This window comes from Microtus pennsylvanicus, chromosome 1 (genome assembly GCF_037038515.1).
Source record: "Microtus pennsylvanicus isolate mMicPen1 chromosome 1, mMicPen1.hap1, whole genome shotgun sequence".
NCBI classification, from domain to species: Eukaryota; Metazoa; Chordata; class Mammalia; order Rodentia; family Cricetidae; genus Microtus; species Microtus pennsylvanicus.
The window spans coordinates 212954374-212965399 of record NC_134579.1 but is presented as its reverse complement, the minus strand read 5'-3'; positions in this window follow the sequence as shown (position 1 = coordinate 212965399).

Sequence of the window (11026 nt, the reverse complement as noted above, 5' to 3'; positions counted from 1 at the left end):
AAGGCAGAGATAATGGGTACGGTGCTTGCCTACAATGCTCCCAAAGCCTTATGTTCATCCTCTAGCACTTCAGAGAAAAGAAAGAAAGAAAGAAAGAAAGAAAGAAAGAAAGAAAGAAAGAAAGAAAGAAAGAAAGAAAGAAAGGAGGGAAGGAGGGAGGGAGGAAGGGAGGAAGGGAGGGAGGGATTTAGGGATGGGTGGAAGGAACAAGGGGAAGGCAGGGACCAAGAAAAAGGAAGAAGGAAAAGAAAGAAAAGGAAAACATATAAGGATTGTTAAGCCTTCCTAAAATCAATGCATTCACTGTAAAAGAAACACTTCCACCCTGAAGTAGGAGATTTTTAAAGAAAACAATTATACAGTATGCCAAAACTTTCCAAACTGAGAACTGTCACAGACATTTAAGAACTCGGAGGATTTAATAACATCATAAGGTAGGAAATTAGTTAATGAAAATAATTGACTAAGGTTTTTGTGACAATTTCATTTTAGTGGCAGTGAGATGTGTAGCGATATGCAGTACAAAATACAAGGCATTTGTCATAAACTCAAGGAGAATCTGTATTTCTGACAATCCTATTTGCTGCAGTGTGACTATGGAAGACATGTGCTGTGTAAAGATGTTTTCTCATTTATTCAAAGGCTGTACAGATATCAGCATTAAAGTGAAATAAGCAATGTTTTGACAAAAATACTTCACACTTGAAAGTGCTTGATTTATACTTGTTTTCCTTACTCCTTTTTGGGAACTAAAATCTTTATTCTTTCTTATTCCTTCTTCTTCGGGGAAGGTAGGACAGATGGAGTAATTCTTACCTTTGTTGAAGGTGACACACTTTTTCTTTCTCTGCTCCAGCTCTCTTGTCATTGTTCCTTCACTGTGACATATGTTGAAAGTGATCATCATTTAATTATCCATATAAAAACACTTAGCATGTTTATAAATTCTTTATTTTTGAGTCCCTAGTACATCTTACATTACATATTTACAAAAACATTTTTTGAAACAGGATCTCATTATGTATTCCAGCTAACTTTTAATACATTATATGTTTCATGTTTGTCTTGAAATCAAAGAGATCTATGCCTCCTGCCTCCCACATTCTGGGATTAAACGCATGGGCAAAGAGGCCGAGCCAAATAACTCTGAATTCATTCTTCAACAGTTGGTGATGATTAATGACTGCTCTCCTTTCCACCTTTCCTCATGGAGAACATAGACAATTTATCTCTTGATTAAAACAACACACACACACACACACACACATTCTAGCACACAAGACAGAGGAATGGTGGTTTTTCCACACACTTTGTTCTGATGGTTTCAGTAACTGATTGTTTTGTGCTCTAAGTACTTAATGCTCCTATTTCATTTCTTCCCCTAAGCCTAAAGCACCTTGTCCTGTTTTCTGTCAAGAAACTTTTTAGGCATTACATTTAGTCACTCACTCTCTCCCAAGAAATTGCTTTGGGAGCAACGTCTTGATCTAAACATCAAACATCTAAAAATCTAAACATCAAGCTGCCAACAGTATCAGAATTCACCATATTTTGGTGAATTGAAGCTGCTTTATTGGTAGTCTGTGCACAAGCACATGATGAAATTCTTTTTTTTTTCCTTTTTTTTTTTTTTTTTGGTTTTTTGAGACAAAGTTTCTCTGTAATTTTGAAGCCTGTCCTGGAACTGGTTCTTGTAAATCAGGCTTACCTTGAACTCACAGATCCGCCTGCCTCTGCTTTCCTGAGTGCTAGGATTAAAACATGCACCCAAACCACCTGGATCTATGATGATCCTCTTTATACTCACCAGCCATTACGTCCTGCACAAGTCTTGAGTATTTACAGGGCACTGCAGAGCAATACAGTACCCTCAGCTCTACTCCATCCGAACTACAGCTAAGAGCTCCAAATTTCAGGGCTTCTGGTTGGTAAGCTCTGGACCAACCAGTTTGTTTTTCTAACTTCACCTACCTTGTGATTCACCACAGTTGGGAAACTCATTAATGGAGCTATTAACCTGCTAGACAGAAGCATGTCTATAAGGCCATTCTGAGGTAATCTTTAGCAAAGCCTTGGAGAGTTTTGAACCTTGACATATTATTCACACACTTCCCACAGACAACTCAGCCAAACAAATTAGTGAAAAAGATTAATGACTTGAAAATGCATCCTTTTACATATATGTGCAAAATATGGTATATGCTGTGTATTTGTATGTATGTGTGATTTAAGGTACATACATGCCAGTGTGTAGGTGTGGTGATTGGAATATAGACTTGGGAGTTGACCCTAACCTTAAGCATTAGTTTACTAGCTGGGTCTCTCACTCATGAATGCAAACCTCAGGCAAGAAATCCAGAAAATGTCAGGGGATGCTCAGTCTCCACCTGCAATCTCACCATAAGCTCACAAGAATTTTAGAAGTTCACAAGACCAACAGGCCTCATATAAACCCTGGGAATCCGTCTCCCATTTTCCCATATGCACAAGCCAGTACTTTACCCACTGAATCACCTCCATAGACAGGGAGTCCTAATAGCATTTCATGCTGTATCAGTTATTTAAAACTATATGCTTCTCCATAGATAAATATTCAGCTTTGATTAGCAAATAATCAAGAAGCTGAAACTGCCTTACACAGAGAAAAACATGGTGGCAGCTTCTGAACTTTATATTCGCTACATGCTCAGTGTATTTTAAAATCCAGACATTCTTACCTGAGTGAGACCTCGTCTCTTAGTCTTCGACTAGCTATAAAATAAAAAAACAAAATATGTTGTAATCAATTGTAAAATAGAAGAGCATTAAATGCCAAGGCCAATATTTTTTACTGCATATACTTTGTCCCCAAATGTGGATAAAATTTAAAGTGAATATTGATTTATAGACAACAAATATATGGATAACTCTTAATTGAGACTTCTTTGTATGTTTCAAATAGAGACAAACTTATCAAAAGTTACTACTTATAATAAATTGGTGTACAAAACACCTATGATCTTGAGCACTATAAGACATCTTAACCAGAATCAATATCACAAGCTGAAGTGTTAAAGCAGTAGCACAGTGTTGCTGCTGTTGCTTTTGTCTCTGGACTAGTGGTGGTAGGAGAATTGTGAGTATACTCATCTTGTATGGAAGTGAAAAGAGTTTCTCTAAGGGTTGAGTTGACCTTATTCCATTGAAGATGAAAATTCCAGAAACAAGGAAGCTAAGTTTATGGTGACTGCCCTTTGCAATATGAAAAAAAAAAAAAACACAAGCAGACCAAGGACAATGGCCCCTGCAAAGAATTTCAAACTGATAGGTTGGCAAAGCTCCAAAGAGGGGTCAAGGTGTGTACTCTCCTCAAGCGCTTCTGAGGAAGCTGAAGAAGCCCCTCAGTTCTAGCTTCTGGTCCTTCGGTAATGGGCAGTGCAAAGAAGTTCAGCATTAGTAGCTATCACCTCCCATGGTAAGAGCTATTGCAAAGCACCCTGCAGGAGTTATGCACCCTGAACTGTTTCTCTAGGGTGAGAAGCATGGAAGAAACGTGGGGACCAAGCAGCAATTCCATGGTAGTAGTACCTTACAGGAAACATCAGAGTTCCCACAGACAATGTATCAAGCTCCTGCTGCATGCTAAAAGCCTGCCCTCTGAAAAGGAATAAAGCAAATTCTTGTTTATTTTATTCACAGTATATAAACTGTAATATAACTTCCTTGGCATTGCCTATGGCTGAAGCAGAGTGTTGGTCCCACCACCAAATGGATTGCCAATGAGGCTTAGCATGTGGGAGACCTTCATCAACCCTCTTTACCACAATGAAAATCCAAGGTGGTGCCTGTTTACCTGAAAGCTCCGTGGAACCCTAAAACACAGTTTGTTCCAACACTGAGGGGCCCCAAAAGCCTGCGAGCTCCGTGGAATTCTGAAACACAGCTTGCTCCAATACTCAGGAAACCTAAGAGACAGCTACAGCAAAAATTGGACCAAGATGCCAAGACACTGCTGGCCTCATTTGAAGGAAGAGATGGGTAGGTACCTATGCAAGAATTCCTCCAACATCCTAAAACACAACATGGTAACATGAGAATCCAGTGGACACACAAAAGGAAGACTTGACCATCCTAACCCAGAAGTAGAAGAAAACGACTTTGAATGTAACTTTATAAAAATGATAAATACCTTTAAAGAGGAAGTGAAAAACTCCCTTAAAGAAATTGAAGAAAAGACAAACAAGGTTGGAAGAAATTAATAAATCCCTCAAAGAAACCCAAAAATACCCATGATAAAACAATCAAACAAGTGAAAGAAACAGTTGAAGACTTGAAGACTGAAATACATGTAATAAAGAAAACACAAACCAAGGGAATTGTGTATATGGAAAATCTGAGTAAATGAACAGGAACTACAGAGACAAGTATAACCAACGGAATATAAGAATTAGAAGAAAGAATCTCAGGTGCTGAACATACTATAAAGAAAATACTCATTGGTCAAAAAAACACTAAATCCAACAAATTCTTAACACAAAACATTCAGGAAATCTGAGCCACCATGAAAAGGCCAACACTAAGAATAATAGGAGTAGAAGAAGAAGAACTCCAGCTCAAAGGCACACAAAACATATTCAACAAAATTATAGAAGAAAACTTTCCCAACCTAAAGAAGGATATCCCTATGAAGACACAAGAAGCTTACAGAACAATCAAATAGACTGGATCAAAAGAATAGCATCCCCTAGCCATATAATAATCAAAACAAAGAACATACAGAATAATGAAAGAATATTAAAAGGTACAAAGGACAATGGTCAAGTAACATATAAGGTAAACCTATCAGAATTATGCCTGTCTTCTCAGTGGAAACCATGAAAGCCAGAAGGTCCTGGATATTTGTGTTGCAGACACTAAGAAACCAAGGATGCAAGCCCAGGCTACTATACTCAGCAAAGCTTTCACTCACCATCTATGGATAAAGCAAGATACTCCATGACAAAAACAGAGTTAAACAGTACATATCCAAAAACTCAGCCTTGCAGGAAGTACTAGTAGGAAAACTTCAACCCAAGGAAGCTAACTACATCCACAATACCACAGAAATCTGGTAACCCCCCCACCAGCATAACCCAAAGAAGGGAAACACCCAAACACCACTACTGAAAGAGAACCAGAGTTAACAAACACAAATCATTAATATCGCTTAAATCAATCTACTCTTAGACACAGGCTAAGAGAATGGATATAAAAACAGAATGCAGTCTTGTGCTATTTACAAGAAACACACTTCAACCTCAAAGACACACTCTACCTCAGAGTAAAGGGTTGGGAAAAGGTCTTCCAATCAAATGGACCTAAGAAACAAGCGGGTGTAATATCGAACAAAATTTATTTCAAACTAAAATCAATTAGAAAAGATGGAGAAGGACACTTTATACTCATGACAGGAACAATTCATCAGGATGAAATCTCAATCCTGAATATATACGCCCCAAATTCAAGAGCACCCACATATGTAAAAGAAACATTACTAAACCTTAAATCATACATCAAACCCCACACACTAATAGTAGGAGATTTCAACACTCCTTTCTCTCCAATGGACAGATCAACCAGACATAAACTTAAGAGAGAATAAGAGAGCTAACAGATGTAAAGAATCACATGGACTTAACAGATATCTATAGAATATTCCACCCACCCAAAAAAAGAACTCACCCAGAAGGAGTAGAAGGAGTAGAAGGAGTAGAATTAATCAGAGAGCTGAAATCAACAAAATAGAAACACAGAAAACAGTACAAAGAATCAATGACACAAAGAGCTGGTTCTTTGAAAAAAAATCAACAAGATTGACAAACCATTATCCAAACTAATCAAAAGATGGAGAGAGATCATTCAAATTAACAAAATCAGAAATGAAAAGAAGGACATAACAACAGACATTGAGGAAATTCAGAGAATCATTAGGTCATACTACAAAACCTGTACCACACAATATTAAAAAATGTAAAAGAAATGAACAATTTTTTAGATAGATACCATATACTCAATGCACCAATCAGTGCTGTCGACTGTAGAAGGATGAACTTTCTCAGCCTTCCTCCTATTGTGGCAAATTGCTCTGGAAATTATGTCTATCAGCATATAAACCAAGTATCATCATATCTTAAACTAACTAATAAAACCAAAGGAAAAAGGTGCTGGCAATATAGTCAATAGGGCGTGTGCTACCGGAGAATATTTATAACAGCAGTGTTCAATCCCTCAAACTGCCTATGGGACTCAAAGTCCATTTACTTCTTTAAAATGTTGAGCAAGCCTATTATTTCTTAGGTCAAGATTTTTGTTAAGATATATTCAGATTAAATAACAGATAATTAAAGATAAATATAATACCATAAGTGAATTGTCTAATATGTCTAAATTGAGAAATTATAGAAAGGAGCAAAACCCAGAAAAACTTATTAGCATTTAGTCCTCAAAAAACTTAAAGTAATTGAATACTGTATTTTTGGTTTTTTAACATGATCATCTTATTGACGTTGACAATGATGTATATAATAATATGTACCATAAACACAATGTGGCTTTAATAAAAAAAAATCCATTTATAACAAGCTAACTGGTGGTTACATGACCATTGAGGACACATACTGTGGAATAGTTAGAGATCTTTTTATTTATACAAAGATACCGTGTACATCAGAGGCTCACATTAAATAAACAAACATGTTTCAGATGATATAGTTTGAGACTGACAATTTCTCAGAAACTACTTCTTAAATAATTCTGAATCCAAAGGCCATTTGAAGGCAAATCAAAAGAAGATAGAATTACATTTCTATATTATTTCCTCTGTTCATATTTTGAAAAAGCCAAGCTGTTTTTGAAATTAGGGAGGTGGTAGTAAAGTATTCACCATCACTCTTACCTCTCTTAATCCGGAAAGACTTCTTCAATAGGGATTTTAGCTGTCTTGCTGGTCTTACTGCACTGTGGCATATTTTAAAAAGTAATATTTTAATATTCATATAAAAACATTTACCAAATGTTTTCCTAAAATACATTAGAGATTTACCATCAGCCATTAAATTGTCCTTCAATCAGTTGATTAGGTTTGGTGACAATTTCCTTAACACTTTTTCTCGTGTGAAAAAAGAATTTAGTCCACTAAAAGCATGGAAAGACACACACACACACGAAGAAAGAAAAAAAGTTTTTCCACAGAACTTTTTTAATGCTGTAGTAACTGATGGTCACTCTTGTGCTCAATGTAATTAGTACCCCGATTCCATTTGTCATGTCATCGTCTGTTCCTAGAGCATCACAGAGCCCCTCTCTCTCAGGTTACTTTGTGGGCTCTCAATGCATGTGATGCTATCTCTCACAAGGTTTGTTTGTGAACCATAGAATAGATCCTGCTTCTGCTAGCACTCTGACAAGATACCATGGCCTAGGATATGCTCAGGCTGTCCCTTAGTAGTCCATTCATGAGTGGACTTGAAACTACAATCGGCCTGTTTCTATGCCAAATGAGCATTGGTATTAACTTAACGAGATAAAAATATGAACAAACAACAATAAAACTCAGTGGATAATTTCAGGTTATTAGCTTGAAACAGTTTAGAATTCCTAGTAGAGGAGAACATGATTTTTACAAGGTGTGTCTTTGTACAGTTGTAGCTACTGTAATTTATGAATCTGCACTTTAAGCATTAACTGTGATGCATTTTTGACCTTTTAACTTGGAGTAATTTATTAATAAATCATTAGTAATAAGCAATTTACTAATGTGTATCAAATGTTTTATGATACATGTTCCCACAAATGATAACACAATTGTCCTCTATTATGGAAGTAATCCATTAAGATGAGCACAGAACTAGCTTGACATACCACCTTTAATTTTCTGCCAAATCAGTGTCTGAAATAGCAGATCACTGACAGAAGGGGCCTTCTACTCTATGTTCATGTCCTACTAATGGGGAAGGCAAAGCCCCTTTTATAGACACATAAAGAGTAAACATGCCACAGTTTGGCTCTGTACATCCAGATAATCTACTGAGATCCAGAGACTTAATTACTGTAGAAAACAGCTCACAGGAATGGACAAGTGATGGATGGAACACTGTGGTAGGAGGAAGGCATGGGATCTTCCACCATCTATAAAAGGGTCCTACACAGTACAAAAGGGCCTCTGCATGTGGAGATGGTGTAAAAGGAGGTAAACAATTTGTTGATTTCTTGTAACACTCTGTGATAATGCAGAATGATCCCAAGTTCTGTCAGCTTTCAGAAAGACAAATGCAATGAAGATTAGTTCACTAGCTGATTTCAGAAAAAAAATTGAAAAGGCAAGGAGTGTCAGATGGACATAGTGAGTGTGTTTATCATCAGTAGGCTCATTTTCCAAAACGCAGAATTGGTACTTGGGAAATGATGGTTGAGTATACATCTCATGTCCATGATCTAAAAACAATAAATTTTCAGTCTAAAAATACACTAAAAAAACTGTAGAGTTGTAAGACAACACAAAAATTGAGTGTATAAATTGGTATCTATCTGAGAATACAACAAATAATTAGCTTGTTATCTTTGAATTTCCTTAATCTTTATTATATTGTTAGACCTTACCTGCAAGAAGGCTTTATGTCAGTGCCAAAATTTTCTTCTAAAAAAAATCAAAATTAATTCATTACACTGCTAGAGAAATATAACATATAAAATTATTAGACACATAGTATAATTTTTTAGATGAATCTAGGTTATTCTAGAGTAAATACTCCTTTGTAAGAAATTTCCTCATGTGGAATTCATTCATTTTCTTTATATTTCAAATCAAAGAAGACTTAAATTTAACAAGCATAATACCTAAAGGTAAACACCCACCAATAAACAATTGAGATGATCCTAAATGATCTCTCTCAGACAGATGGAGAGCAGCATCCTTACCAGTATAAGCATCAATTGACTGTGTCACAAAATAGCTTCTGCTGTTCTTGTTTGACTTTGGGGTAATGACACTTGAGAAAAATTCTAGAGTCTGGATGGTGGCAAACAACTTTAATCATAGCACAAGGGTGGCAAAGGCAGGTGGATCCCTGTGATTCCCAAGACAGCCAGAACTACATAACAGTGAGACTGTGTCTCACAAACAAAACAACAGATTCAAAATGGAAAAAAAAAATCCATGAGCCTATACACATTTTCGTTCTTCAGGGAAACAAAGAATCTTGTTCAGCTTTTTAGTTAAAATTGTTCGTTTTATGGTGCAAATTGCTACCACTGGGACTAGATGTATGGCTTTTGTCTTTTGTATCAGGGTATAACCTAACAGAAAGAAAGAGTAGAGGGGCAAAGACTTTTTATCTAACAGCTCAAAAAAAATGCAACAGGATTCCTATCCTCATCCCTGTTATGGGAAGAAGTTCCTTAGTTCCATCTGTGTTCCCAGCCTTATATGCAGCTTAAAGGATGCTCATGATAGCAGGCATCATCTCCCCTGAAATGAATTATTGGAAAGATCCCTCCCTTCGTAGTAATAACCCCGAGCTCTACCTCAGGTGAGAGAGCAGCAGAGAAGCAGCTGTGAGACTGGAGCAGCAAATTCCATGGGCTTCCTTCTGACATAGGATCATTGTACATGTTTACATATGTAAACAATAAACTCACTGAATCCTTCCCTAGACACTTGCAGCTTGCTTTTAGAAATAAACATTTGAGTTGGGCAGTGATGGTACACTCCTTTAATCCCAGCACTTGGTACCAGAGACATGCAGATCTCTGTAATTTCAAGCCTAGCCTTGTTTACAGAATGAATTTCAGGTTAGGCTCAAAGTCAACACACAGGAAAACCCTGTCTCACAAAACCAAAATAAACATAAGAAAACAAAACTGAAATGAAACCTTCATTTATTTTTTTGTCTTGATTAAAGTCAGAGAAACTTAATGTGCTTTTAAGCATTCCTCATGACTCAGGAAGGTCATTTGAACCACCAACTAGTGGACTGGGATTGCAGCTCAGTAGGAAAGCCTATGCTTATTATGCAGGAGGCTTCAGTCAGTTCTCACCACCACAAATGCCATGAACAGCAAACTTCATAATACAGTGACACAAAGCTGTCTCCATCACAATAATATTGACTCTCTTCATCTTACCTCTTGAGAGAAGAGGGTTTTGGATTCACTCCCTAGTGTGGTTGTCACTGACAACTGAGGTATAAAAGACACCATGATGACAGTTACTGAAAGTAAATACTACGTGGTGTTCCTGCCACTGCCACAAAGTCTCTCCAGACTCAATGGAGAAGCAGACAATTCTTTGAAATACAGAATGATGTCATTTTCTAGACTCTGCTTTTTTCCAATATTTATTCCTGAATCATGCTTTTCAGCATGGAAATGATAGTCACCCTTACCATGTTCTATAAGAAAAACAAAGAGAAAAGTACTGAAGGTAGGGATAATGGGTAGGGTGCTTGCCTAGAATGCTCCCAAAGCCTTGTGCTCAATGTCTAGCTCTTCAGAAAACCAAATCAAAACAAAAAAAGAAGGAAAGAAGAGAAGGAAGGAAGGAAGGAAGGAAGGAAGGAAGGAAGGAAGGAAGGAAGATAGAAAGAGAAAAGGAAAACATGTCAGGATTGATAAGTCTTCATAAACTCAATACATTCATTACAGAACGAAGCTTTCATCCCTAAATGGGAGATTTCTAAAGAAAACAATTATACAGTAGGACAAAACTGTCCAAATTGAGAAATTGCACAGACATTATAGAGGTCAGAATATTATTTAATGAAAGTTATTGATTACTGAGGTTGGTTTGTGACATAATTACATTCTAGTGACACCTACCTGTGTACTGTTATGCAGTACAAAATACAAGACTTTTGTCATAAAACTCAAGGAGAATATGTATTTCTAATAATCCTATTTGCTGCAATGTGACTATGGAGAACATGTGTGTAAAGTTGATTTCTCCTTTATTCAAAGGCAGTACAGATATCAGCATTAATATAAAATAAGCAATGTTTTGACAATATATTTT